The sequence below is a fragment of the Macaca nemestrina genome, chromosome 19 (assembly GCF_043159975.1).
Source record: "Macaca nemestrina isolate mMacNem1 chromosome 19, mMacNem.hap1, whole genome shotgun sequence".
Classification (NCBI taxonomy): domain Eukaryota; kingdom Metazoa; phylum Chordata; class Mammalia; order Primates; family Cercopithecidae; genus Macaca; species Macaca nemestrina.
In genome coordinates this window covers 71,693,733-71,718,877 of record NC_092143.1, presented here as the reverse complement: position 1 = coordinate 71,718,877, position 25,145 = coordinate 71,693,733, and the positions used below count along the sequence as shown (strand labels likewise).

Below are 25,145 nucleotides of genomic sequence, written 5' to 3'. Positions count from 1 at the left end.
TAATAAATACTGGAAAACTGTCCTGGCATTTACAATAAACTTCTACCATTTTAAGTTGACCTAATTTCATACTACATTATAGATAAGAACCCAGACAATAGAGCTGATTAAAGAAAAAGTGGTTATGGCCATTAAAACATGTAGTGGTATTAAAGATGCATAACTGAACCAGGTGTGTCATGACCAATGTAAAGAGAACATATCACGTTCATTTCTTTTACTGTGACTTCTAAGGCACATGAGCCTTCACTCAAGGTTTGTGGACCAACATCTATAGATGGGCTCTAGAGCTTCTGTTAGCTGTCGATGTGATATATAAAATATTACACGTTGGTATGGAAACTGCATCATTTTTATCTGATTCCCAAAATTCATGTCCGTGACCTCAGAATCACTTTTGTAAAGAATCCCTCCTTTAAGAACAGTCACTCCCTAGTGTTTCCCAAGCTTTGAAAACTCTGCCATCATAACCCAAGGGCCTGATACTGGGTGTTTCCAACTTCCCCAGCCTTCCTGAGGCATTTGTTCCCCAAATAAGTTGCCTTGGGCCTCCATCCCACATGATGTCTTCAGCCTTCCTCAGTACTTGTAAGAATTCTTGGTGGGAAGTGTTTGCATTTCTCCTGGTCACCTCTCACTTGGATTTTCTACTCTACTCACTTCCTGTAGAAACATCTGCAACCTGAAAAACAGATGTTTTGTTTGTTCTCCAAAGTGCTGTTAACATAAGCTAGTTGCATATGATAGAACTTTATGGAAGGTTTAGAACTACTGAGGACTGTGTACTGACCATGTTTCTAGCTCCTGGGAAAATGCTTTTATATCTGCCCTATGTGCATATGCTGGGTGTGCCTCGTTTGGGATATAACATGCCTAAGTCACCCTGCCTGGGCTTCCTGCCTCCCTCATTGCCCCTGCCCCCTTCCTCTTGTGGTATATACAAAATGTGGTATATACTTACAACAGAATATTATCCAGCCATGAAAAAGAATGAGGCTGGGTACAGTGGCTCACATCTGGAATCCCAGCACTTTGGGAGGCCAAGGTGGGAAGATAGCTTGAGCCCAGGAGTTCAAGACCATCCTGGGCAACATAGTGAGACCCTGTCTCTACTACTAATAATAATAATAATAACAATAGTAAAGAAATGAAATTTTGGCCAGGTTCAGTGGTTCACACCTATAATCCCAGCACTTTGGGAGGCCTAGATGTGTGGATCAACTGAGATCAGGAGTTCGAGACCTCCTGGCCAACATGGTGAAACCCGTCTCTACTAAAAATACAAAAATTAGCCGGGCATGGTGGCAGGTGCCTGTAATTCCAGCTACTCAGGAGGCTGAGGCAGGAGAATCGCCTGAACCCAGGAGGCGGAGATTGCAGTGAGCAGTGAGCCGAGATCATGCCATTGCACTCCAGCCTGGGAGACAAGAGTGAGACTTCATCTCAAAGAAAAAAAAAATGAAATGAAATTTTGATACATGCTGTCAACCCTTGAAACCTTGAAACTGTTATGCTAAGTGAAATAAGCCAGACATAGAAAGACAAATACTTTATTATTTTACTTATATTAAGTATCAAGAATAGGCAAGTTCATAAAGATAGTAATAATAATTGTTGTACAACATTGTAAATGTACTTAATGCACGGAATTTGTAGAGTTCCTCTTGGAAACTGTGAGTAATTATCTTTCAGTGGCAATCATTTCCTGATCTGTTGGCCTTACTATACCTCAAATTTTCTATTAACGTATTTTATTTTAGAACAGATCACAACAGAGCACAGAACAGGAATGAACTTACAATTTAATACCAGATATCATTGTCACTCAGACATTCCCTTAAAGGGAATTTCTTAGCAGCCATATTTGCATGGGACTCGGCTCCCTTCTGGGGCCATTTCTCCCCATGGTTTTTCTTCTCTCAACCTTGGAGTTTCCCATCCCATCCCTCTTTGTGTAGCAAAGGAAGTTGAGAATGTTCATGGTATTACTTTATTAGACAGAATGGCTTCATTTTCCTTTTTTCAATCTTCACCAGTCTAAGACTTCCATACCAAAAGATCTACTAAGATTTTACCTAAAGAAAAAACAAACCATCTGCCTCTAAAATAAATGCTGCTACTCCCTACATATGGATAATGTGCAGCAACAATTTAATCTTTTAAAGCAAATGTTCTTTCTGTTAAATATATATATTTAGTAAGTACAAAAGCAATCCATGCAGAGAAGGATCCTAAGTACACTACCAATTTAAAACATTAACTAACAGTTTAGAATTTAACATATAAATATTATAAAGAATGGTATCAGTAACAACATTACTATGCAAGAATTAATGGCTTTCTAGTATACCAACAATAAGCAGTAGAAAACAAAATGGTAAATATTCCACTAAAAATAGCCATCAAAGGCTAGGCGCAATGGCTCACACCTGTAATCCTAGCATTTTGGGAGGCCGAGGCAGGTCGATCACTTGAGGTCAGGAGTTCAAGACCAGCCTGGCCAATATGGTGAAACCCCAACTCTACTAAAAATACAAAAATTAGCCTGGCGTAGTAGCACACACCTGTAATCCCAGCTACTCAGAAGGCTGAGGCAGGAGAATCGCTTGAACCCAGGTGGTGGAGGTTGTAGTGAGCCAAGATCGTGCGCCACTGCACTCCAGCCTGGGCAACAGAGAGAGACTCTGTCTCAAAATAAATAAATAAGTAAATAACTATCAAAAAACATACCTAAAAATAGTCTTAAAGAATGCAGAGGAACAATATTAACGTGCTCAAAACTCCACTGAGGGCACAATTATTTAAACCTGAATAATAGCGAAACAAGACATAATACTTGAATGGGAAGTCTCAATAGTGAACCAATGTCAATTCTGATATTATGCAAAACAAAATTTTAAAAGCATTTGACGTTAGAGAGAGGAAATTCAGCAGACTATTATCAGATTAACCAGAAAATACTAACATGACGGAATTGCTAGAAAAAGAAATGTAAAGAGAAGGATAATGGGAGGAAATACACATTGAGGGTATGATAAAACTACATTCCGGATACTTGTACATCAATATTCATGGCAGCATTATTCACAGTAGCCAAAAGGCGGAAACAATTCAAATGCTCACTGACAGATGAATGGATAAACAAAATGTGATATATACATGCAACAGAATCTTATCCAGCAATCAAAAAGAATGAGGCTGGGTGCAGTGGCTCACACCAGGAATCCCAGCACTTTGGGACGCCAAGGTGGAAAGATAGCTTGAGCCCAGGAGTTCAAGACCAGCCTGGGAAATATAGTGAGACCCTGTCTCTATGAATTATAATAAAGAAATGAAATTTTGATACATGCTATCAACACTTGAAACCTTGAAACTATTATGCTAAGTGAAACAAGCCAGATATAGAAAGACAAATATTTTATTATTCTATTTATATTAAGTATTAAGAACAGGCAGATTCATAGAGACTGAAAGTAGAATAGAAATTACCAGGGGCTGTTGGGAAGGAGCATGAGGAGTTATTATGTAATGGGCATAGAGCTTCTGTTTGGGATGATGAAAAACTTCTGGAAATGGATAGTGATAATGGTTGTACAACATTATAAATGTACTTAATGCATGGAATTTGTATAGCTGAAATTTGCTGAGAGATAGATCTTAAATGTTCTCACCACAAAACAAAACCAAAAAAAATGGTAAATAGGTGAGATGATAGATGTGTTAACTAACTTGATTATGGTTGTCATTTCATAATATATATGTTTATCAAATCATGGGTTGCACACCTTAAACTTCTACAATGTTGTCAATTATTTCTCAATAAAGCTATGGGAGAATAAAAATAGGGATTTGTCAACAACATAAGATTATTGTGAGGACTAAAATTAAACAAGGTGTGTTCCACAGCTATCAGTCAATTCTTCATCAACAGACATCTTCTTGTACCTTCTCATCTTTCCTGAGTTCTAACTGGAGCACTGCAACCTATCAGATGTGTAACTAAACTCCTCAAGATGTAGTTTTCCACCTGTAAAATAAGGGATTAGATTATCTTTATTGCTATGTTCACCTTTAACATTCTCCAATTCAATACAAACACCCTGAAAATCGTCCCTGAGGAAGGGGTCATTCTGATTGCTAGATGTGAATTTGGCACTTAGAAGAAGCCCAAGTTGTGGAAGTGATACAGAAAATTTCAATAAGGAACAACAGGAGACTTTGGCTGGGGACGGTGGCTCACGCTTGTAATCCCAGCACTTTGGGAGGCTGAGGCAGGCAGATTACTTGAGGCCAGGAGTTCGAGACCAGCCTGGCCAAAATGGTGAAACCCCATCTCTACTAAAAATACAAAAACAGGCCGGGCGTGGTGGCTCAAGCCTGTAATCCCAGCACTTTGGGAGGCCGAGACGGGCAGATCACGAGGTCAGGAGATCGAGACCATCCTGGTTAACACGGTGAAACCCCGTCTCTACTAAAAAATACAAAAAATTAGCCGGGCGCGGTGGTGGGCGCCTGTAGTCCGAGCTACTCGGGAGGCTGAGGCAGGAGAATGGCGTGAACCCGGGAGGCGGAGCTTGCAGTGAGCTGAGATCCGGCCACTGCACTCCAGCCCGGGCGACAGAGCGAGACTCTGTCTCAAAAAAAAAAACAAAAACAAAAACAAAAAAATACAAAAACAAATTAGCCAAGTGTGGTGGCATGCTCCTGTAATCTCAGCTACTTGGGAGGCTGAGGCAGGAGAATCTCTTGAACCCAGGAGGCAGAGGCTGCAGTGAGCCCAGATGGTGCCACTGTACTCCAGCTTGGGCAACACAGCGACACTCTGTCAAAAAAAAAAAAAGGAAGAATAAGAGACTACAAACATTCTATCTAGGGAGTAGAAAGAGGAGTTCATTGTCAGAATATATGCATCTCACACAAAGGATCGTCATTAAAATCAAATTACTCATGAACAATGAGTAGGACTTTGTAATATTTCAATTGCATCAAAACTGTCCTTGAACAAAAAAACATACTTCCTCCTCCATTCAGGTAAGAGTATAGCCTGTGTCATCCCATGCACTGTGGCATTTGTTCACTGAACTATTGTCCTTCTCAAGAGATGGTTTTTCACCCTAACAAAAATAACTATGAATCATTGATTCTGTGAATATTTTCTCCCTTGCTTTTTTCACAGAACGAATGACAAATTTCCATATACTTATTTCTTAAATAAGCAAAAGTTACCATGAACCTGAAATGGTCTATACTACAAATGCAAACTGTTGCTTTTTAAATGTCAGTTGGGGGTAACTATGAGTTTCCAATTAGGATCACAGTTCTCCTAAGGAAAGGATATTCTCCATGAGTAACAGGGGGAAAAAGTTTCACAGAGAATGAAAAGTCTACCAATATTTTGAGGTTTTTAAAAATTTTTTTTTTTTTTTTTTTTTTTGAGACGGAGTCTCGCTCTGTAGCCCAGGCTAGAGTGCAGTGGCCGGATCTCAGCTCACTGCAAGCTCCGCCTCCTGGGTTCACGCCATTCTCCGGCCTCAGCCTCCCGAGTAGCTGGGACTACAGGCGCCCACCACCACGCCCCGGCTAGTTTTTTGTATTTTTTAGTAGAGACGGGGTTTCACCGTGTTAGCCAGGATGGTCTCCATCTCCTGACCTCGTGATCCACCCGTCTCGGCCTCCCAAAGTGCTGAGATTACAGGCTTGAGCCACCGCGCCCGGCCAAAGGCTAATGTTTCTAAAACATTTACAGCTCTAAGATGCTATCATAATAGACTTTGTTTTGGGTTTTTTGTTGTTGTTGTTGTTGTTGTTGTTGTTTTGAGACTCAGTCTCGCTCTGTTGCTCAGGCTGGAGTGCAGTGGCATGATCTTGGCTCACTGTAACCTCTGCCTCCCGAGTTCAAGTTATTCTCCAAGCTCAGCCTTCCAAATAGCTTGTATTACAGGCGCCCACCACCATGCCTGGCTAATTTTTGTATTTTTAGTAGAGATGGGGTTTCACCATGTTGGCCAGGCTGGTCTCAAAATCAAGTGATCCGTCCACCTCAGCCTCTCAAAGAGCTGAGATTACAGGCGTGTGCCGCCATGCCCGGCCCAGACTCTTTAACTCCTAACCTATTATTTATTTAACTAAAACTTCAAAGTTTTCATTCTTGGAATGCCAGGAATGAAAATCACTTCTGGTATTAGAGAAGAACTTTATATGTATATATATTTTTTATTTTTTATGTATATAAATACCATATTATGAAATGAGGAAATTGAAATCAAATTAAATGTCTCTCAAGATCTCCTATACTTTATTATTTTGCAACTGCTTAAAATAAAATAATCGAAGGCTGCTAGAATTAGAAGGGACCTTGGAGTTCTCCAGTCCAAATCTCTCATATTGCAGCTAGAAGAGGCCCAGCAGGCAGGTGCCTCACCCAGCAACCTGCTAACTCCTTATTCAGATTCCATGGGGGAGCTCAGGCCACCTGAATGCCACTTGGGCCACCAGTATTTCACTTTTCCATTCAGCCATCAAGTATCTTCAGTTTTAGCAAAGTCTTAATCATTCAACGAAAAACAAATGAATGGGATTTTTGTTTGTTTGAGACAAGGGTCTCACTTTGTCACCCAGGCTGGAGTGCAGTGGCCCGATCTCAGCTCACTGCAGCCTCGACCTCCTGGGCTCAAAGGATTCTCCCACCTCAGCCTCTCAAGTACTTAGAACCTCAGATGAGCACCACCACACCCAGATAATTTTTTTAAAATGTATGTTGGCCAGGCATGGTAGCTCATGCCTGTAATCCCAGCACTTTGGGAAGCCAAGGCAGGTGGATCACATGTTGTCAGGGGTTCGAGACCAGCCTGGCCAACATGGTGAAACCCTGTCTCTACTAAAAATACAAAAATTAGCTGGGCAGGGTGGTGCACATCCGTAATCCCAGCTGCTCTGGAGACTGAGGCAAGAGAATCGCTTGAACCCACTAGGGGGAGGTTGCAGTGAGCCGAGATCGCACCATTGCACTCCAGCCTGGGTGACAGGGAAAGAATCTGTCTCAAAAAAAAAAAAAAAAAAAAAAAAAAAAAATTGTAGGCCTGGCACGATGGATCACCTGAGGTCAGGAGTTCGAGACCAGCCTGGCCAAAGTGGTGAAACCTCTTCTCTACTAAAAATACAAAAATTAGCAGGGCGTGGTGGTGCACACCTGTAGTTCCAGTTACCTGGGAGGCTGAAGCAGAGAATCACTTGAACCCAAGAGGCAGAGGCTGCAGCAAGCCGAGATCACGCCACTGCATCCCAGTCTGGATGACAGAGCAAGACTCTGTCTCAGAAAAAATAAATAAATGAAATGAAATGAAATGAAATTTTACTAATAATCTTCACAAAATCTGAATTTTGGCTTTACCTTGCCAATTTTTCAAAAACACCATCACAGCTTTTAGAAAGACAAACAATAGTTTGATGACTTCATAAATTACAGCCTCAACAAAAGCTAAATAGAAAATTCGGTTACAAGATCTATAACACAGAGAGACCACCTCTGCTGGGCCAACTTAACGGCTCCAGGGGACAAACGTCAGTCATCAGAGTTCTCTCTGTAGTAACATTTCCCGGCCTGGAAGCACCAGAGCGAGCGGCGTTCTGGCACTAACGGTGCAGCACCGCCACCTAGTGGTCTCTTGAAGGACTCACGCGGCCAAAACCTCAGTCCTTGGCTCTTGTGGTTTGCCGATCTTTTTAGATTATCCGGACCAAGATGTGGTCCTGAAAATACTTCCACCTTATTACAAGGACGCCTCTGATCCACAGATTACAATCCATCTAACAAAGAAGAATCATCTATGATAAAGCCAAGTGGGACCAGAAACAATTTATTTTGTTGAGCAGAAACCTCAATCTTCATATCTTTCATTTTAAATAAATATATTTTTAATTATTTTAAAAATTATTTAAACTGCACTGTTTTATTTCCAGCTGCTTCCTATGTATAAAAGATGGCAAAATTGGAATTTACAGCAGCAATCTGAAGTGCAGCATTTTACAGAAACCTTCATGAGACAGAAAAGAGAACACAAAAATGAAATGGGAAAATACAGCATTTGTTTGACCAGTATGTATATACTAAAGTTGACATCCTGCACCAAAGAGGCACTTGATTATCTCTGAATATAGGTAGAAAAAAGAGAATACGAGATATTTTTCCCCAGGTTTGCTTGGCTGTTAGTGACATGTGAACTTGGACTTCATAAAAGTTCCTGTTCTTGTGCTGTGTTTGCTTGGACTCATGTACTTTAGATGTAAGCTAAAATGACATTTCCTTTTTTTTTTTTTTTTTTTTTTTTGAGATGGAGTCTGGCTCTGTCACCCAGGCTGGAGTGCAGTGGCACAATCTCAGCTCATGGCAACCTCTGCCTCCTGGATTCAAGCAATTCTCCTGCCTCAGCCTCCCAAATAGCTAGGATTACAGGTGCATGCCACGACGACCAGCTACTTTGTGTATTTTTAGTGGGGACGGGGGTCTTGTTATGTTGCCGAGGCTGATCCCGAACTCCTGGCCTCAAGTGATCCACCCTCCTCGGCCTCCCAAAGTGGCGGGATTACAGACATGATCCACTGCGCCCTGCCCAAAATGACTTTTTTTTTTTTTTTTTTTTTTTTTTTTTTTGAGACGGAGTCTTGCTCTGTCGCCCAAGCTGGGGTGCAGTGGCCGGATCTCAGCTCACTGCAAGCTCCACCTCCCGGGTTTACGCCATTCTCCTGCCTCAGCCTCCTGAGTAGCTGGGACTACAGGCGCCCGCCACCTCGCCCGGCTAGTTTTTTGTATTTTTTAGTAGAGATGGGGTTTCACCGTGTTAGCCAGGATGGTCTCGATCTCCTGACCTCGTGATCCACCCGTCTCGGCCTCCCAAAGTGCTGGGATTACAGGCTTGAGCCACCGCGCCCGGCCCAAAATGACATTTTTAAAAAGAATCTCCTCACCCCTGAGGACCAATGGCTGAAGAGTGAAGCCTGAAGGAGTCTTCGTTGGTTGGTGGATCCCAAGTTAATGGCCAAACTTTGCTCTTCACAGTCTATCTCCCAAGTAGTTCATGCATTCTATTCCGCATAAGAGAAGTCTGCAAGTTATCTGCAGGGTGATTTTCCACAGAGGAAGACCAGAAAGTAATTACTAACAACCTTTTATTTGATTAATGTAAGAGTGAATTTGGTAATTTCAGGCAGGAAAAAAAAATAGAACTGCTTGAGTCAGTGCCTTAAGAATTCATTCATGGCCGGGCGCGGTGGCTCAAGCCTGTAATCCCAGCACTTTGGGAGGCTGAGACGGGCGGATCACGAGGTCAGGAGATCGAGACCATCTTGGCTAACCTGGTGAAACCCCGTCTCTACTAAAAACTACAAAAAACTAGCCGGGCGAGGTGGCGGGCGCCTGTAGTCCCAGCTACTCGGGAGGCTGAGGCAGGAGAATGGCGTAAACCCGGGAGGCGGAGCTTGCAGTGAACTGAGATCTGGCCACAGCACTCCAGCCTGGGCGACAGAGCGAGACTCCGTCTCAAAAAAAAAAAAAAAAGAATTCATTCATGAGAAAGAAATTCAACAAGTCGTGTCTGGGTTTAAAAAAAACAAAAACCATGAGTGCAAATAACCCTGCTGCAGTCTGACACTCTCCCACTTTCTGTGTGTAGATGACTCTTCCAGACACTTGCCAGCAGTTACTGGATGATGCCTCGTGTTGAAAGTGACCTTGGGCTTTTATAAACCAGGAGATTGTAAAAATGGATCTTCATTCTACAAGAGAAGTTCTCAAAAACTCCTTGCACATCTCAGGCTATTCTTCATTTCTGCACTTCATGAAGGAACAGAGTGTCCCTGGGAACTCTCGGTAGCCTTGTGGAGAATGAGCTTCCCTAGGCTGCTTGTCCTTATCCTACAGGTCAGAAATACAAAGCATTGCCTGAATTGCCAATGTCACTTGATAGTCAGTCAGTCAAAAACAAAGGGTGAGGCCGGGCACCGTGGCTCATGCCTGTAATCCCAGCACTCTGGGAGACCAAGGCAGGCAATCTCAAGAACACCTGAAGTCAGGAGTTCGAGACCAGCCTGGCCAACATGGTGAAACCCCATCTCTACTAAAAACACAAAAATTATCCAGGTATGGAGGTGCATGCCTATAATCCCAGCTACTCGGGAAGCTGAGGCAGGAAAATCACTTCAACCAAGGAAGAAGAGGTTGCAGTGAGTGCAGATCGTGACACTGCACTACAGCCTGGGCAACAGAGCGAGACTCCATGTCAAAAAAAAAAAAAAATAGCAAAAAAAACTTAAATAAATTCTCAGTGCAGAGGTTTCTAATATACGTGTGACCAATTCTAGAAACAATTTCTATAACAGTACAGGTGCTAAAGAGAATGAGAACTAAAGCTGACTCAGGAAATGGCTATGCAAAGCCTAAGAGCCAAAAAAGGAAGGTTTTTCTTCATTATCATTGATCATCCTCTTCTATTTTTCTTATTCACAAAATTAATAGATGCTTCCTTGGTAGCTTCAAAGTGAGACATTTGCTGCACCATTTCCTTTAGAAGAAAAGAGGAAGGGATTTAGTATCACAAAGGAATTTAGAAAATAGTAGCCTTATTCTGGAAATTGCCCGAACCCAGTTTATGAAAAAAGAACCACCATAAAGGCAGGGAACTCCCTTTGATCGAAAAAATCATTAATATCAGAATAAAAGTTAGAAATCAGCAGCTATGTCATTACTTCTCAAGTATGCCCAAATATTGTCATTTTAGGGACTAATTATTCTTTTCTCATTATTTTCTTTCTCATTATCATTCTTTTTTCAGTAATGATACTTGGTAAAAAAAAAAAAAAAATACACATTTTGCTTTCAGGTGAGGCTCAATATCACTACCTTCATTCTGATTTTTTGAAATGATGTAGAAGCATTTTTATTTTCCCTTAATTTTCCCCAGACTCATAAGGAAATGTCAGATTTCCTTTTGTTGGGCAGCCTTGCAAAAAAGAGACTCTTGAAAGACACGAAGAGAGAGCTGGGAAGGGGAGACACTGTGCACATGGCCTAAAGCACATTCCACCTTTTTATTCAAACGCTGCAGCCCATGCACTTTTGCTGTCGTGTCTTGCCATCTGCGTCCTTATTATCATTGGGAAGGAAAAGCAAACTCAGGGTCAAGCAACTAGATGTTAGATCAGTCTGGGTCACGCTTTAAACTTTGTCTGATTTAAAAAAAAAAAAGAAAAAGAAAAAATTATATAAAAATAAAAATAGAATAGTCCAGGATCTCCTTTTATATAGCAAACCAATGATCTTGGTTGCTAAGGATACCTTTTCACCACAAATATATAAAGTAGGCAGACTTTGACAAAAGATTAGCAATACTGAATGGAATCTTACAATGAGGCTGCCTGTTTCATACTGTTTTCCTTATGCCTGAGTGTTGTTTTAAAATGGTATTACACTTATAAATGGTATCACAAGCTCAGCTTGTTCAAAAATAATTTCAGGAACCTAATAAATCAACCTTAATAAAATCAAATTCTGCAGCCTAACCTGCAAAACTAGAATTACTACAGTTAACACTAGAATTTTTAGAATTTGTACACAGTTCCAAGTGAAGTCGAAACCGGGACTGAATTTACCACACTGACTGCCTGAAAAGCTAAAATTCACTACATTCTGCTAACTTGAGCTTCATTTCCTGCTGCCTGGTCACAGCCTAAGAGATCATTCCACACAAAAGGAAAAGGAAGAGGGGAGAGAAAATAATTGCAATGCTAATTCTTTCTATACATTATATATGGACTTTATTTCTTGGACCACGAGAAATGAATCCTTAAAATTGTCAAAACAAGAGTAACAAGCTACAACTAGTAGCTTATTAGAAAATTGTCGGGCCGGGCGTGGTGGCTCAAGCCTGTAATCCCAGCACTTTGGGAGGCCGAGGCGGGTGGATCACGAGGTCAGGAGATCGAGACCATCCCTGGCTAACATGGTGAAACCCCATCTCTACTAAAAATACAAAAAACTAGCCGGGCGTGGTGGCAGGCGCCTGTAGTCCCAGCTACTCGGAGGCTGAGGCAGGAGAATGGCGTGAACCCGGGAGGCGGAGCTTGCAGTGAGCCGAGATGGCGCCACTGCACCCCAGCCTGGGCGACACAGCAAGACTCCGTCTCAAAAAAAAAAAAAAAGAAAAAAGAAAATTGTCAAAACAAAAGACTAAGAAGCTACAGGTCATCCAGAGCATGCTACCACTCCGAGAATGTCTACGTGAAAAAAAAAAAATGGGCATAAGAAAAATGCTGGAAGTCACATAACTCATGAGAGTCACATATCAAATAAAAGATTCATCAAAAAACACATTGAGCCAGGTGCAGTGGCTCACACCTGTAATGCCAGCACTTTGGGAGGCTGAGGTGGGTGGATCACTTGAGGCCAGGAGTTTGAGACCAGCCTAAGCAGCATCACAAGACTCAGTCTCTACAGAATTTTAAAAATTAATCAGGCATCTGCAATCCAGCCTGGGCAACAGAGGGAGACCCTGTCTCTCAACACATGCCCACATAACACACATACACATGTTAAACAGTATGTCTCTCGTACAAAACAGAAAAAAAATAATTCTTCAAAGTGTGAGCATTACAGAGGAGGGTGCTTTCAAGACAATGTCATCAGAACCCTCCTGAATAATGGAAGTCGGGATTCAGAAGATGAAGAGGCTTCCCTACATGGGACCAGGCAGGTCAGGAGCACAGCCACCCAGATCCACTCTCTTTCTATTTCACATCAGTATCAAGGCCTCCACTACATCTCTCTCCATCTAGCCACCAGTGGGCCACGCACAGGCTTCCCTGGGGCCCGGCAAGCAACGTTTTTAATAAAAATTGAGCCAACATTTAAAAATAAAAACATGTGGCCAGGCGCGGTGGCTCATGCCTGTAATCCCAGCACTTTGGGAGGCCGAGGTGGGTGGATCATGAGGTCAGGAGAATCCAGACCATCCTGGCTAACACAGTGAAACCCCATCTCTACTAAAAAAAAAAAAAAAAAAAAAAAATCAAAACATCTTATACGAAACAAAGCCCAGATTTCCTGCTTCTATTAAAATGAGAGGCCAGACGAGGTGGCTCACCCCTGTAATCCCAGCACTCTGGGAGGTCGAGGCAGGTGGATCACTTGAGTCCCGGAGTTCAAGACCAGCCTGAACAACAAAGTGAGACCCCCGTCTCTACAAAAAATACAAAAATTAGCTGGGTGTGGTGGTACATGCCTGTAATCCTAGCTACTTGGGAGTCTAAAGTGGAAGGATTGCTTGAGCTCAGGGAGGCCGAGGCAGTGAGCCAAGATCTCACCACTGTACTCCAGTCTGGGCAACAGAGTGAGATGTTGTCTCAAAAAACAAAAACAAACAAACTAATCTGCTGGCAGTGAGCAGCAATGTGCCAGAGCTGTGCCCCCATCCCCTGCGCCGCCCACCCAACACACTAGAACAAACTAACCCTCAGTTTTCCAAACGTTTCAAAGACATGAATCCTGGAAGTATCCACATATGATTCCTCTGTTGAGGTGAAACCTAATCAAACTATGTTTAATCCCTCCAGAAATGAATCCTCTATGATTTGTTTTTAAGATGGAATGTCAGTAAACCACTGCATTTTCAACATATGTGCATTAGGTGATATTATGATATCATAAGGTCCAATGTCAAGCATGTTTTCCTTTCTTTTAAAACTTACTGATGAATTTTATTTTTCATAAAAGTCAGGTATGTTATTTACAGTTAGTTCTATACTTATAGACAGTTATTAGAATAAAAGACGAAACATATGTATTATTACACATACACCATATATATTATCAAAATGAGTTCTAAGATTTTTGCTTTTTGTTTTTTGTTTTATTCTTTGAGACAGAATCTCACTCTGTCACCCAGGCTGGAGTGCAATGGCGTGGTCTCGGCTCACCATAACCTCTGCCTCCTGGGTTCAAGAGATTTTCCTGCCTCAGCCTCCTGAGTAGCTGGGACTACAGGTGCATGCCACCACACCTAACTAATTTTTGTATTTTTAATAGAGAGGGGTTTTCACTGTGTTGGCCAGGCTGGTCTCGAACTCCTGACCTTGTGATCCACCTGCCTTGGCCTCCCAAAGTGCTGAGATTACAGACATGAGCCACCACTCCCAGCTTTTTCCCAGGAAAAAAAAAAAAAAAAAAAAGGTTTTTTTTGCTCCTGGCTACAAAGATGCAGAAAACTTTCTTTTTTTTTTTTTTTTTTTTTTTTTTTTGAGACGGAGTCTCGCCGTGTCTCCCAGGCTGGAGTGCAGTGGCGTGATCTCGGCTCACTGCAAGCTCCACCTCCCGGGTTCACGCCATTCTCCCGCCTCAGCCTCCCAAGTAGCTGAGACTACAGGCGCCCGCCACCATGCCCGGCTAGTTTTTTTTGTATTTTTAGTAGAGACGGGGTTTCACCATGTTAGCCAGGATAGTCTCGATCTCCTGACCTCGTGATCCACCCGCCTCGGCCTCCCAAAGTGCTGGGATTACAGGCTTGAGCCACCGCGCCCGGCCTGCAGAAAACTTTCTAAGTTCTCAATGACACTAGTTCATTTTCTTTTTTATTGACAATCTTTATAACCACTGTTTCCATTTTCAGTTAGTTCATTTATAAATTCTCAGAAGCATGAAACCAACTCATTTTCTCAGTCACTAAAAGCTTCCTAAGTTTGTTTTTTTTTTTTTTTTTTCCCTAAATTGCTACTTCCAGGCTGGATGTGGTGGCTCACACCTGTAATTCCAGCACTTTGGGAGGCCGAGGTGGGAGGATCACTTGAGACCAGGAGTTCGAGACCAGTCTGGGCAACATAGCAAGACCCTTTCTCTATTTTTAAAAAGATAAAAATTAATTTATTAATAAATTGCTACTTTCAGCCAAACTCAAAATATCTCCTCTTTTACAAACCAGCCTGCTACGTATTCTGGGCGAAGACGGGAAGCCTGGCATTTAGCTCAATCTCCATAGAAAAGGATAATGCTCTACACTATGAAAATGAAGGTGTTCTCACTTAACCCAGGATGAATAGGCTTGCCCCATTCTACTACCACTGTATTACTTACAATGTTAAGCCTCACTTTGAAAAAATGTATTCATTAATTTAATAAATGAGAAAACGAATCACCGAAAATGTTAATATAATGTATGATTTACTGTATTACAAATAAATTGGGCCGGGCACAGTGGCTCATGCCTGTAATCCCAGCACTTTGGGAGGCTAAAGCGGGTGGATCACCTAAGGTCAGAAGTTCTAGACCAGCCTGGCCAAGATGGTGACACCCCATCTCTACTAAAAATACAAAATTAGCCCAGTGTGGTGGCACATGCCTGTAATCCCAGCTACTCCAGAGGCTGATGTAGGAGAATCACGTGAACCTGAGAGGCGGAGGTTGCAGTGAGCTGAGATCGCACCAGTGCACTCCAGTCTGGGCAACAAGAGCGAAACTCCATCTCAAACACAACACACACACGTATATTGGACACTCCCCATGCTTCAGGTACACCAATTCCAAACACAAAACTCAGCAGCAAATCTTTCTTCTTCTAAACCAGGTTCGTGTTTGAAGTAATAACATGAGGGCTGTAGGAATAGCTTTTGCCCAAAAGTGCTTCCCCCAAAAGAATACTGAAATTACTTTTCCCATTAAAAATTCTGTGAATGATGATTTATCTTCCTTCTACCAGTCATCATTAAAAATAGCTAATTTAAATTTTTATGAAGTAACTCAGAAATCTAACTGCCAAAAACCCTGAAGAGAACGAAGATACATTCCACTTTGAATGACAGCACCTAATGAAGTGTTATTCTTCTGTGTAATGAATAGAGCAGCCAAAAGTCTGACACGAGCTACACTATTGGCTTCAGCCTCACACCCAACCCAAGAGGATGGCTCAGCACTCCTTGGCTCTATCCTGATCCTCTGTGGCTTCTCTGGGGGTTCCTTCCTCAATAATCTCACTCTTGCCCTCCATTCTCTTCAAGGCTACTCTTTTCCAAAGGACCCAGGGGGAACCAACCAGACAGTTTTGTATGAAATTCCTCAAATTCTAACCACAAATGTATCTATGGAATAGACAGAAAACCTGTGGTGGGTTCATGGTGAGAAGAAATGTTACTGTAGGAGGTGGAATTCTAAGATGTCCCCCAAGATTCCTGCTCCCTGGTGTACAGGCTCCGTGTCATCCTCTCCCCTTGAGCATGACTGTGACTTGAGCCTATGATGGGACAGTTACTCTCATGATTATGTGACATCCTGTGACCAATGGGATTTTGCACATGTAATTAATGCCCCTTAGCAGCTGACTTTGTTGTGCGTGTGTGTTTTGGGGGGGTTTGGGGGTTTTTTGAGATGGAGTTTTGCTCTTGTCACTCAGGCTGGAATGCAATGTCACCATCTCAGCTCACTACAACCTCCACTTCCCGAGTTCAAGTGATTCTCCTGCCTCAGCCTCCTGAGTAGCTGGGATTACAGTGCCTGCCACCATGCCCAGCTAATTTTTGTACTTTTAGTAGAGACAAGGTTTCGCCATGTTGGCCAGGCTGGTCTCGAACTCCTGACCTCAGGTCATCCACCCGCCTCCACCCCACAAAGTGCTGGAGTTACGGGTGTGACCCACCACATCTGGCCTGTGTTTTTATTATTTTTTTTTTTTTTGAAAAATTGTTTAATTCGTTGCCAACATTTTTTTAAATGGGACACTTCACCCGCTTTGTTGAAAATATCTGGTACCCTGGCCCAGCATTCCTGTGTGTCCATAGCCGGCTGGAATAGTCCCCATACCTGGGGCCATGCTCTCCTGTAGTCCACAGTGCTGCTGGGGCTCTACGGTGGGCATCTGTGTTTGAAACCCTGAGCATCAGCCATCAGACAGAGCCTGACCCAGTTGGAGGGTGTTATCGCCATCCCCTGAGGGCCCCAAAACTTATCTATCTCAGATATAAGAACCTGGCTCCCCACCATCCCAATTGGGAGATAAGGGCCTGGAGGACAGAATGGCAATCCACCTTTATTAGAGGAAACCCTGCACTGTAACTGTTTTAAATAACGTATGCCCTACTCCACCCAGCGCCTGGTGGACTGCTGGGATACTCAACTCAGAATGGTGGTGTCTTCCAGCTTCTGCTGCTGGCTGGCAAAACTGTAGTAGTTGTCGGGGCCCAGGACCCACTTCTTGGTGTAGTCCGCATCTGTTTGAGTGTGTTGAGGAAGAGGATCCAGGTGCCCTTGGTGAAAAGGATTTTCTCGTAGGCCTTCTCAATGCTCCCAGCCATCTCATCCCTGATAGCGTCAAGCAGGATGTGGATGAAGGTGTAGCTCTTGGCAGGGATGTTACCCTTGACCAGGAACACCTTGTTGTAGCCGCCCTCCATCAGGTATGGCTCCAGGGACACAGAGTGCTTGATGTAGACATTGGTCTGGATGTCCTTGGCAGGCAGCCACTCCAACTCCATGTGGAACTCAGCCACCCAGTCCTGGGACAGCAGGAAGAGAAGGTGGAGGCCCAAGAGCTGGTGCATGTAGGCTGACTTGGGTAGCTCTTAGCAGCTGACTTTGAATCAATCAAAAGGAAAATTATCCTGGGCGGGCCTGACCTAATCAGGTGAGCTCTTCAAAGTCCCTGGGCCCATCCTGAAGGAGAGATTCAGAGGATGAGAGAGATTCTTCCACTGGCCTCACAGGAGCAACTGCCATGTTGGAGAGAGGACCACAGGGCGGAAAACCACAGGCAGCCTCCAGGACATGAGAAGGGAGCCCAGTTGGCCGGCAACAAGAAAGCAGAGACCACCATCCGACAACCCTTAGGAACTGAACTCTGCCAACAACCCATGAGCTTTAGATGAAGACCCTGAGCTCCAGCTGAGATTGCAGACCTGGTCGACACCTTGAATTCAGCCTTGGGAGACCCTGAGCCCAGGACCCAACTGTACCTGCAAGTTTAGACTCTGCTGGTCCCCAGGTCCTGGTTCCCTGAAAGGGTAACACTTCTTCCAAAGGAGTAAGTAAGGGGTTCCACTGAACCTAGAGCTTCAACTGCCATTTGGGGCTTCTCATGCCAGTGAATTAGAAAGCATGTGGGAGTTATATACTAATGGCAGCAGTTACCCCTGGTTATCCTGAGGAAATAAGATTACTTTACCTAATCGGGGCAGGGGAGAGTACGTCGGGAACTCAGGGATTCGCTAGGCCCTCCCTTGTTTCCCTACACAGCAACCACGCCTGGCAAGAACACAGGAGTTAAGGGCTCAGGTCCCTCACAGGAAAAGGTCTGGGTTTCCCACTGGACAAGCAATGGAGACTAGCAGAAAGATTAGCCAAGCGTGAGGGGAATTTAGAATGGGGAACGAGGGAAATGGTGAATATCGGTTCCAATCTGGGTACCAACCACAGTAGAGGAAGCTGTAGCGTGAGCTTCCTGCCACCCTGTTGCAAGTCTAGCTTTTAGAAATTTCAATTGGTCATCCCAGAGGAATTGGTGACAGAATGCCATGAACCAATTGTGGGGCATGAATGAATCCGAGTGGTGCAAATGCTGGAAAATAGTGACGCCCCCAATGTGGTACCCATATCTCCGGCCTCTTAATGCAGCCAGTCTGACTTCCAGCTGCTAGCACCCATGTCCCCTACTGCAAGCTGGAATGCCACCAAAATATGCCCATGGGAGCAAACTTTAGCCAGTGACTGACAGAGGGAAGCGTACACAAATATGCCCCAGTTTCCTTGACTTTCAAGTGAGAATAAAGTGAAGCTTCCTGGCGGGGCATGGTGGCTCACACCTGTAATCCCAGCACTTTGGGAGGCAGAGACGAGTGGATCACCAGAGGTCAGGAGTTCGACACCAGCCTGGCCAACATAGTGAAACTCTGTCTCTACCAAAAATACAAAAATTAGCTGGGCGTGGTGGCACGTGCCTGTAATCCCAGCTACTCGGGAAGCTGAGCCAAGATCGTGCATGAGAATTGCTTGAACCCAGGAGGCAGAGGTTGCAGCGAGCCGAGATCACACCACTGCACTCCAGCCTGGGTGACAGACCAAGACTCTGCCTCAAATTAATAAATAAATAATATAAAGTTGTTGATCTTTTACCATATCATTTAACATGTATAAAGATAAAATATATTTTGTATATAAAATATGCATGAAATAAAATAGATTTATTTATTTATACACATACATACAAAATTTTTAGTGACATAAAACAATTTCTTACATTTCTTGACTCGTAGCTCGGCTGGGCATTTCCTCTGCTGGACTTGCTCATGTGGCTGCAGTCACCCAGAAGGTCATTTGGGCTGGAAGGTCCAAGAGGGACAAATTCCCACATGCAGTGAGTGGTTGGTACTGCTGTTGGCTGGGTGCCTCAGTTTCCCTCTGTTTCAGTCTCAGGGGAGGTTTCATAGAGGGAAGGTAAAACCACAAAGCCTCTTAAGGTCTGGGCTCACACAACATCACTTCTGCCATGTTTTTTTGAAATTGGTTTTATTGAGGTGTAATTTACCATGAAATTCACTCATTTGAAGGGTACAATCCAATGATATTTTTAGTAAAACTACAGAGTTGTGCAACCATCACCACAATCCAGTTGTAGAACGTTTTCTTCACCCAAAAAGATCCCTCATGCCCATTAGTAGTTAATCTCCATTTCTACCCTCAGCTTCTGACAACAACTAATCTACTTACCATCTTTAGAGATTTGTCTTTTCCGGACAATTCTTATAAATGGAAGCATTTAATATGTTGTCTTTTGCATCTGGATTCTGGCTTCTTTTACTTAGCATAATGTTTTTGAGGTTCATCCACATTGTAACATGCATCAGCAGTTTGTTCCTTTCTATGGCAGAGTAATATTTCATTATATGAACATATAACATTTTCTTTTTGTTTGTTTGACTCCCGAGTAGACTCCCGAGTAGCTGGGAGTATGCACCACCAAGCCCGGCTAATTTTGTATTTATAGTAGAGATGGGGTTTCTCCAGGTTGGTCAGGCTGGTCTCAAACTCCCAACCTCAGGTGATCTGCCTGCCTCAGCCTCCCAAAGTGCTGGGATTACAGGCATGAGGCTCTCTTCCCGGTCAGATCACATTTTCTTTATTCATCTACCAGTTGATGGACATTTGGATTGTTTCCAGTTTTTTGTCATTACAAATAATGCTACTCTGGGCCGGGCGTGGTGGTTCACGCCTGTAATCCCAGCACTTTGAGAGGCCAAGGCAGGTGGATCACCTGAGCTCAGGAGTTCAAGACCAGCCTGGTCAACGTGTGAAACCCCATCTCTATTAAAAATACAAACAAAAAAAAAGTTAGCTGGGTGTGGCGGCACATGCCTGTAAATCCCAGCTACTTGGGAGGCTGGGGCAGGAGAATCACTTGAACTCAGGAAGCGGAGGTTGCAGTGAGCTGAGATCTCACCACTGTACTCCAGCCTGGGTGACAGAGTGAGACTCCATCTCAAATAATAATAATAATGATAATAATAATAATAATAATAATGTTACTATGAGCATTCATATACAAGTCCTCACGTGCACATATATTTTCTCTTGGGTAGATACCTAGGAACGGAATTGCTGGATCACATACTGGAAACATTAATTGTTTTCCAGAGTGGCTGCGTTATTTTACATTCTCACCAGTAATGAAAGTTAATCTAGTTTCTGTACATCATCTCATCTTTTTTATTCTAGAACAGACTCCATCTCCCCAATTATTTTCATGAAATTAAGTGTTTTAGGCAACCTGGCTAGTTGCATTGCATTAGGTGATGCAAAAATCATTGCCGTTTTTGCCATTACTTAGTTTTGGACTTGCTTATGTGGCAGTCATCTAGAAGGTCGTCTGGGCTGGAATGGCCACATAAGCAAGTCCAAAACTAAGTAATGGCAAAAACCTCAATTACTTTTATACCAACTAATACAATCTCCCACATTCCAGATTTGACTTTATTTCTTTGTGATATTGATTGGCTTGTTTCTCCATCCCCTGTATTTCCAGGAACTGGAAGTAAGACCTAAAGACTTCATCTTATTCAGGTTAATATTTACATTAAGAGTCATATACTGCCTGATGGGTCCACTATTAGTAATTTTTAAATTGATTGCTGTATTGGGGTAGTAAAAGCCAGATGTCTCCATTTTAAAGGGTTTTTTGCCCTTTGAAATTAGCAAGTAACCCATGGGAAAATGCCATGCCTATTGCCAAAAAATAAGCCTAAAATAAAAAGAGGAAAGGGTGTCTTAGATAACTTACAAAATATTAAACCTGAAAATGACAATTGAAATTAAACATGGGACAGGGACTCAAAAATGAGGACTCATACCTATAGTGCCAGCTGCTCAGGAGGCTGTGGTGGGAGGATCACTTGAGCCCAAGAGTTGGAGGCCATGGTGAGTGATGATCATGCTACTGCACTCCAGCATAGGCGACAGAGCAAGATCCTGTCTAAATAATAATAATAGATTATTTTAAAGAACCATATGTGTACTTAGCATCTGTAAGGAATCAAGCAGTACAACTGAGTACTCATTTGGCCCTGAATTTTCTGACAACCAAAACATAAAGCAAAGATATTTAGTTAGAGGGCCAGGCGCAGTGGCTCACACCTGTAATCCCAGCATTTCTGGGAGGCCGAGGCAGGTGGATCACCTGAAGTCAGGAGTTCAAGACCAGCCTGGCCAATACGGTGAAACCCTGTCTGTACTAAAAATACAAAAATTAGCCGGGCATGGTGGCGGGCGCTTGTATTCCCAGCTACTCAGGAGGCTGAGGCAAGAGAATCGCTTGTACCCAGGAGGCAGAGGTTGCAGTGAGCCCAGATCACGCCTCTGCACTCCAGCCTGGGTGACACAGTGAAAGTCTGTCTCAAAAAAAAAAAAAAAAAAAATATATATATATATATATATATATATATAAAGTTAGAGGGCTCGCTTCCAAATGGAATGAGGTACATGAATTGTTTCACAGAAGTGAACTGGACTTCAGCAGGAATTTCTCACAGGGATGCTTATATAAATACCTCGAATAAGGTAGTGGATAATTATTCTAATGAGTATGAAAGCCCAGACATTTGTGTACCTTCACCAAAGAACCAGTCCTCTGTATCTGAAAAGAACGACCTCCTCCACCAAACATCCAGTTTCATGAGGCGGACCCCAAAGAGTGAGAAAAGGAGATACCTGTCATTCCTGCGGGATCAATCAAAGCAGCTTTAGTGACTAGTAAAATGACAGATGTTACAAACAATTTCGCCTAACAGTGTTTTTTTGGTTACTTTTATATTGATATTTCTAAGGGAAATAGGATTACACATACACACACACACATGCCCACAGAGAGAGAGAGCGAGAGTCAAAAATTATTTCTAGAATGGACACGGTGGCTCACGCCTATAATCCCAGCACTTTGGGAGACCGAGGCAGGTGGATCACCTGAGGTCAGGAGTTCAAGACAAGCCTGGCCAACATGGCAAAACCCCGTCTCTACTAAAAATACAAAAATTAGCCAGGCTTGGTGGCGCATGCCTATAATCCCAGTTACTAGGGAGGCTGAGGCAGGAGAATCACTTGAACTCAGGAGGCGGAGGTTGCAGTGAGCCAAGATCACGCCACTGCACTCCAACCTGGGTAACAGAACAAGACTCCGTCTCAAAAAAAAAAAAAAAAAATTATTCCTGGTCACCTAATATATTACAGTCAGATAACAGATACCGTAGAACACTAGACAAATATAACTCCCACAAATCTTCTTTCACATTAAAATTATTCCTTTCTCTCTCTTTCTCCCTCCCTCTCTCACCAGATGTCACAAGCAAACTTCTATCAAAAGCTGAGTTGCAACCAACTCGTAGTGGTGAGTGAGTAAATGTCAGTTTTCTGTGTTGTGAGTAGAGGAAAACACACGTCTTAGGCCCCAGACATGCAGACGGCAGGATTGCGAGTGTTGGGAAAATGGAGAAACGTGATTTATATTCTTACCAGAGACAAGCCTGTCCTGCTTCCTCAGGGGTGCCACCAGAACCAATTATTTCTCTCAAAAAACAGCTTTGGGTCCACTCAGAAACTCAAAGAGAAGGGCTTTGTTGATAAATCCATATCATAAAACATGGAAGAAACACATTTGTCTTCAAAGTGCTGAAACTGTAGTTTTTAGAGTCCAGACAAACTGCATTTCAGCTTTATTGCTCACTAAGTAGCCTGGAGTTACTAAGGTCTCAAATTTTCTGCTTCCACGTCCTTGAAACAGGGATCGCATCTATCCCCCAGAGTCGTTCTGAAGGATAAAGAAGATAAAGTAAAGAAAGTGCCCAGGGCCGAGCGCGGTGGCTCAAGCCTGTAATCCCAGCACTTTGGGAGGCCGAGACGGGTGGATCACGAGGTCAGGAGATCGAGACTATCCTGGCTAACACGGTGAAACCCCGTCTCTACTAAAAAATACAAAAAACTAGCCGGGCGAGGTGGCGGGCGCCTGTAGTCCCAGCTACTCGGGAGGCTGAGGCAGGAGAATGGCGTGAACCCGGGAGGCGGAGCTTGCAGTGAGCTGAGATCCGGCCACTGCACTCCAGCCTGGGCGACAGAGCGAGACTCCGTCTCAAAAAAAAAAAAAAAAAAAAAAAAAAGTGCCCAGCACAGTGTGAGCCATTCAAAGACTCCTGCACCTCAGCGCTCCCAGCGCCTTTCTGCAGCCCAACGGGTGGAGCTTGTGCAGCAGGAAGACCTCAGGAGGCAAGACAGTGGCTCTTTGTGAAGAGCTGAGCAAGCCCTTGACATAAACTCTGCCAAAAGCTGGACTGGAGAAAGGTTTAGGACTGAGGGTAGCGGAGCTTTCCATGGCTTTCCCCATAAATACCTGCCATTTCACCTGCACGTCTTAGGGTAGATGGAACTTCTGCCGCCTAAGGAAAGCCCAATGCACAGTGCATTCCTAGTGCCAGAGCAAAGGGCAACAGAGCACGAGGGAGTCGCACACCTTCCACTGGCCCAGGCCCCAGCTCCGAGAAGACTTTGGCCATTTAGCCTGTGGCTGGGGCAGGCATGCAGGCCAAGCTGCCGCAAAAGTAGGAAGTGAAGGAGGAAGGATGAAGTCTTTGGCACAGTAAACTCACTGATGAGTAAAACCTGCCTTGGTGAATAGTCTGGGCTCACAATCAAACTAATCACTCGTCTTCCCAGAAGAAAGAGAGAGGGGGGCTGTACCTGCTTCCTCCAACACTGGCCAGAGTGGAGAGGAAGCAGAAGCCCTCATCCGTGAGCCGTGGTGGAAACTGGGTAGAAGGGCCTGACCCTAGCAGTCCCTTTGGCCATTAAAGGATTCCTGATTGCCTCAAAGCCCCTGGGTTTTCAGTACATTGTGTATTAGTGAGTTTATTAGAATTATTTAGTAATGCTGCCAGGCACGGTGGCTCACACCTGTAATCCCAGCACTTTGGGAGGCCAAGGAGGGTGGATCACCTGAGGTCAGGAGTTTGAGACCAGCCTGGCCAACATGGCGAAACCCTGTCTGTACTAAAAATACAAAAATTAGTCAGGTGTGGTGGCAGGCACCTGTAATCCCAGCTACTCAGGAGGCTGAAACAGGAGAATTGCTTGAACCAAGGAGGCAGAGGTTACATTGAGCTGAGATTGCACCACTGTACTCTAGCCTGGGCAACAGAGCAAGATCCCATCTCGAAAAATATATATATACAAAAATTAGCCAGGTGTGGTGGCGTGTGCCTGTTATCCCAGCTTACTCTGGAGGCTGAGGCATGAGAATCTCTTGAACCCAGGAGGCAGAGGTTGCAGTGAGCTCAGATCAGCCTGGTCAACATGGTGAAACTGCATCTCTACTAAAAATACAAAAATTAGCCAGGCATGGTCCTGGGCGCCTGTAATCCCAGCTACTAGGGAGGCTGTGGCAGGAGAGTCGCTTGAACCCAGGAGGCGGAGGTTGCAGTGAGCTGACACCGTACTGTTGCACTCCAGGCTGGGCAACAAGAACGAAACTCTGTCTCCAAAAAAAAAAAAAAAAAAAAAAAAGAATTATTTAGTAATGGAAAGTGCTAACTCTTTGGGGGTGGGAATAATTAGTATCGTTCTCTTAAAGGCTGAAACTTGTTTT

The 25,145-nt window shown here is 43.6% G+C and overlaps 1 pseudogene; it reads right to left on the bottom strand.

Annotated features, from left to right (window-relative positions):
* Nucleotides 1-1,566: 1,566 nt before the first annotated feature.
* On the bottom strand, nucleotides 1,567-24,057 carry LOC105465532 (26S proteasome non-ATPase regulatory subunit 8 pseudogene; annotated as a pseudogene).
* Between the last annotated feature and the right edge of the window lie 1,088 nt (nucleotides 24,058-25,145).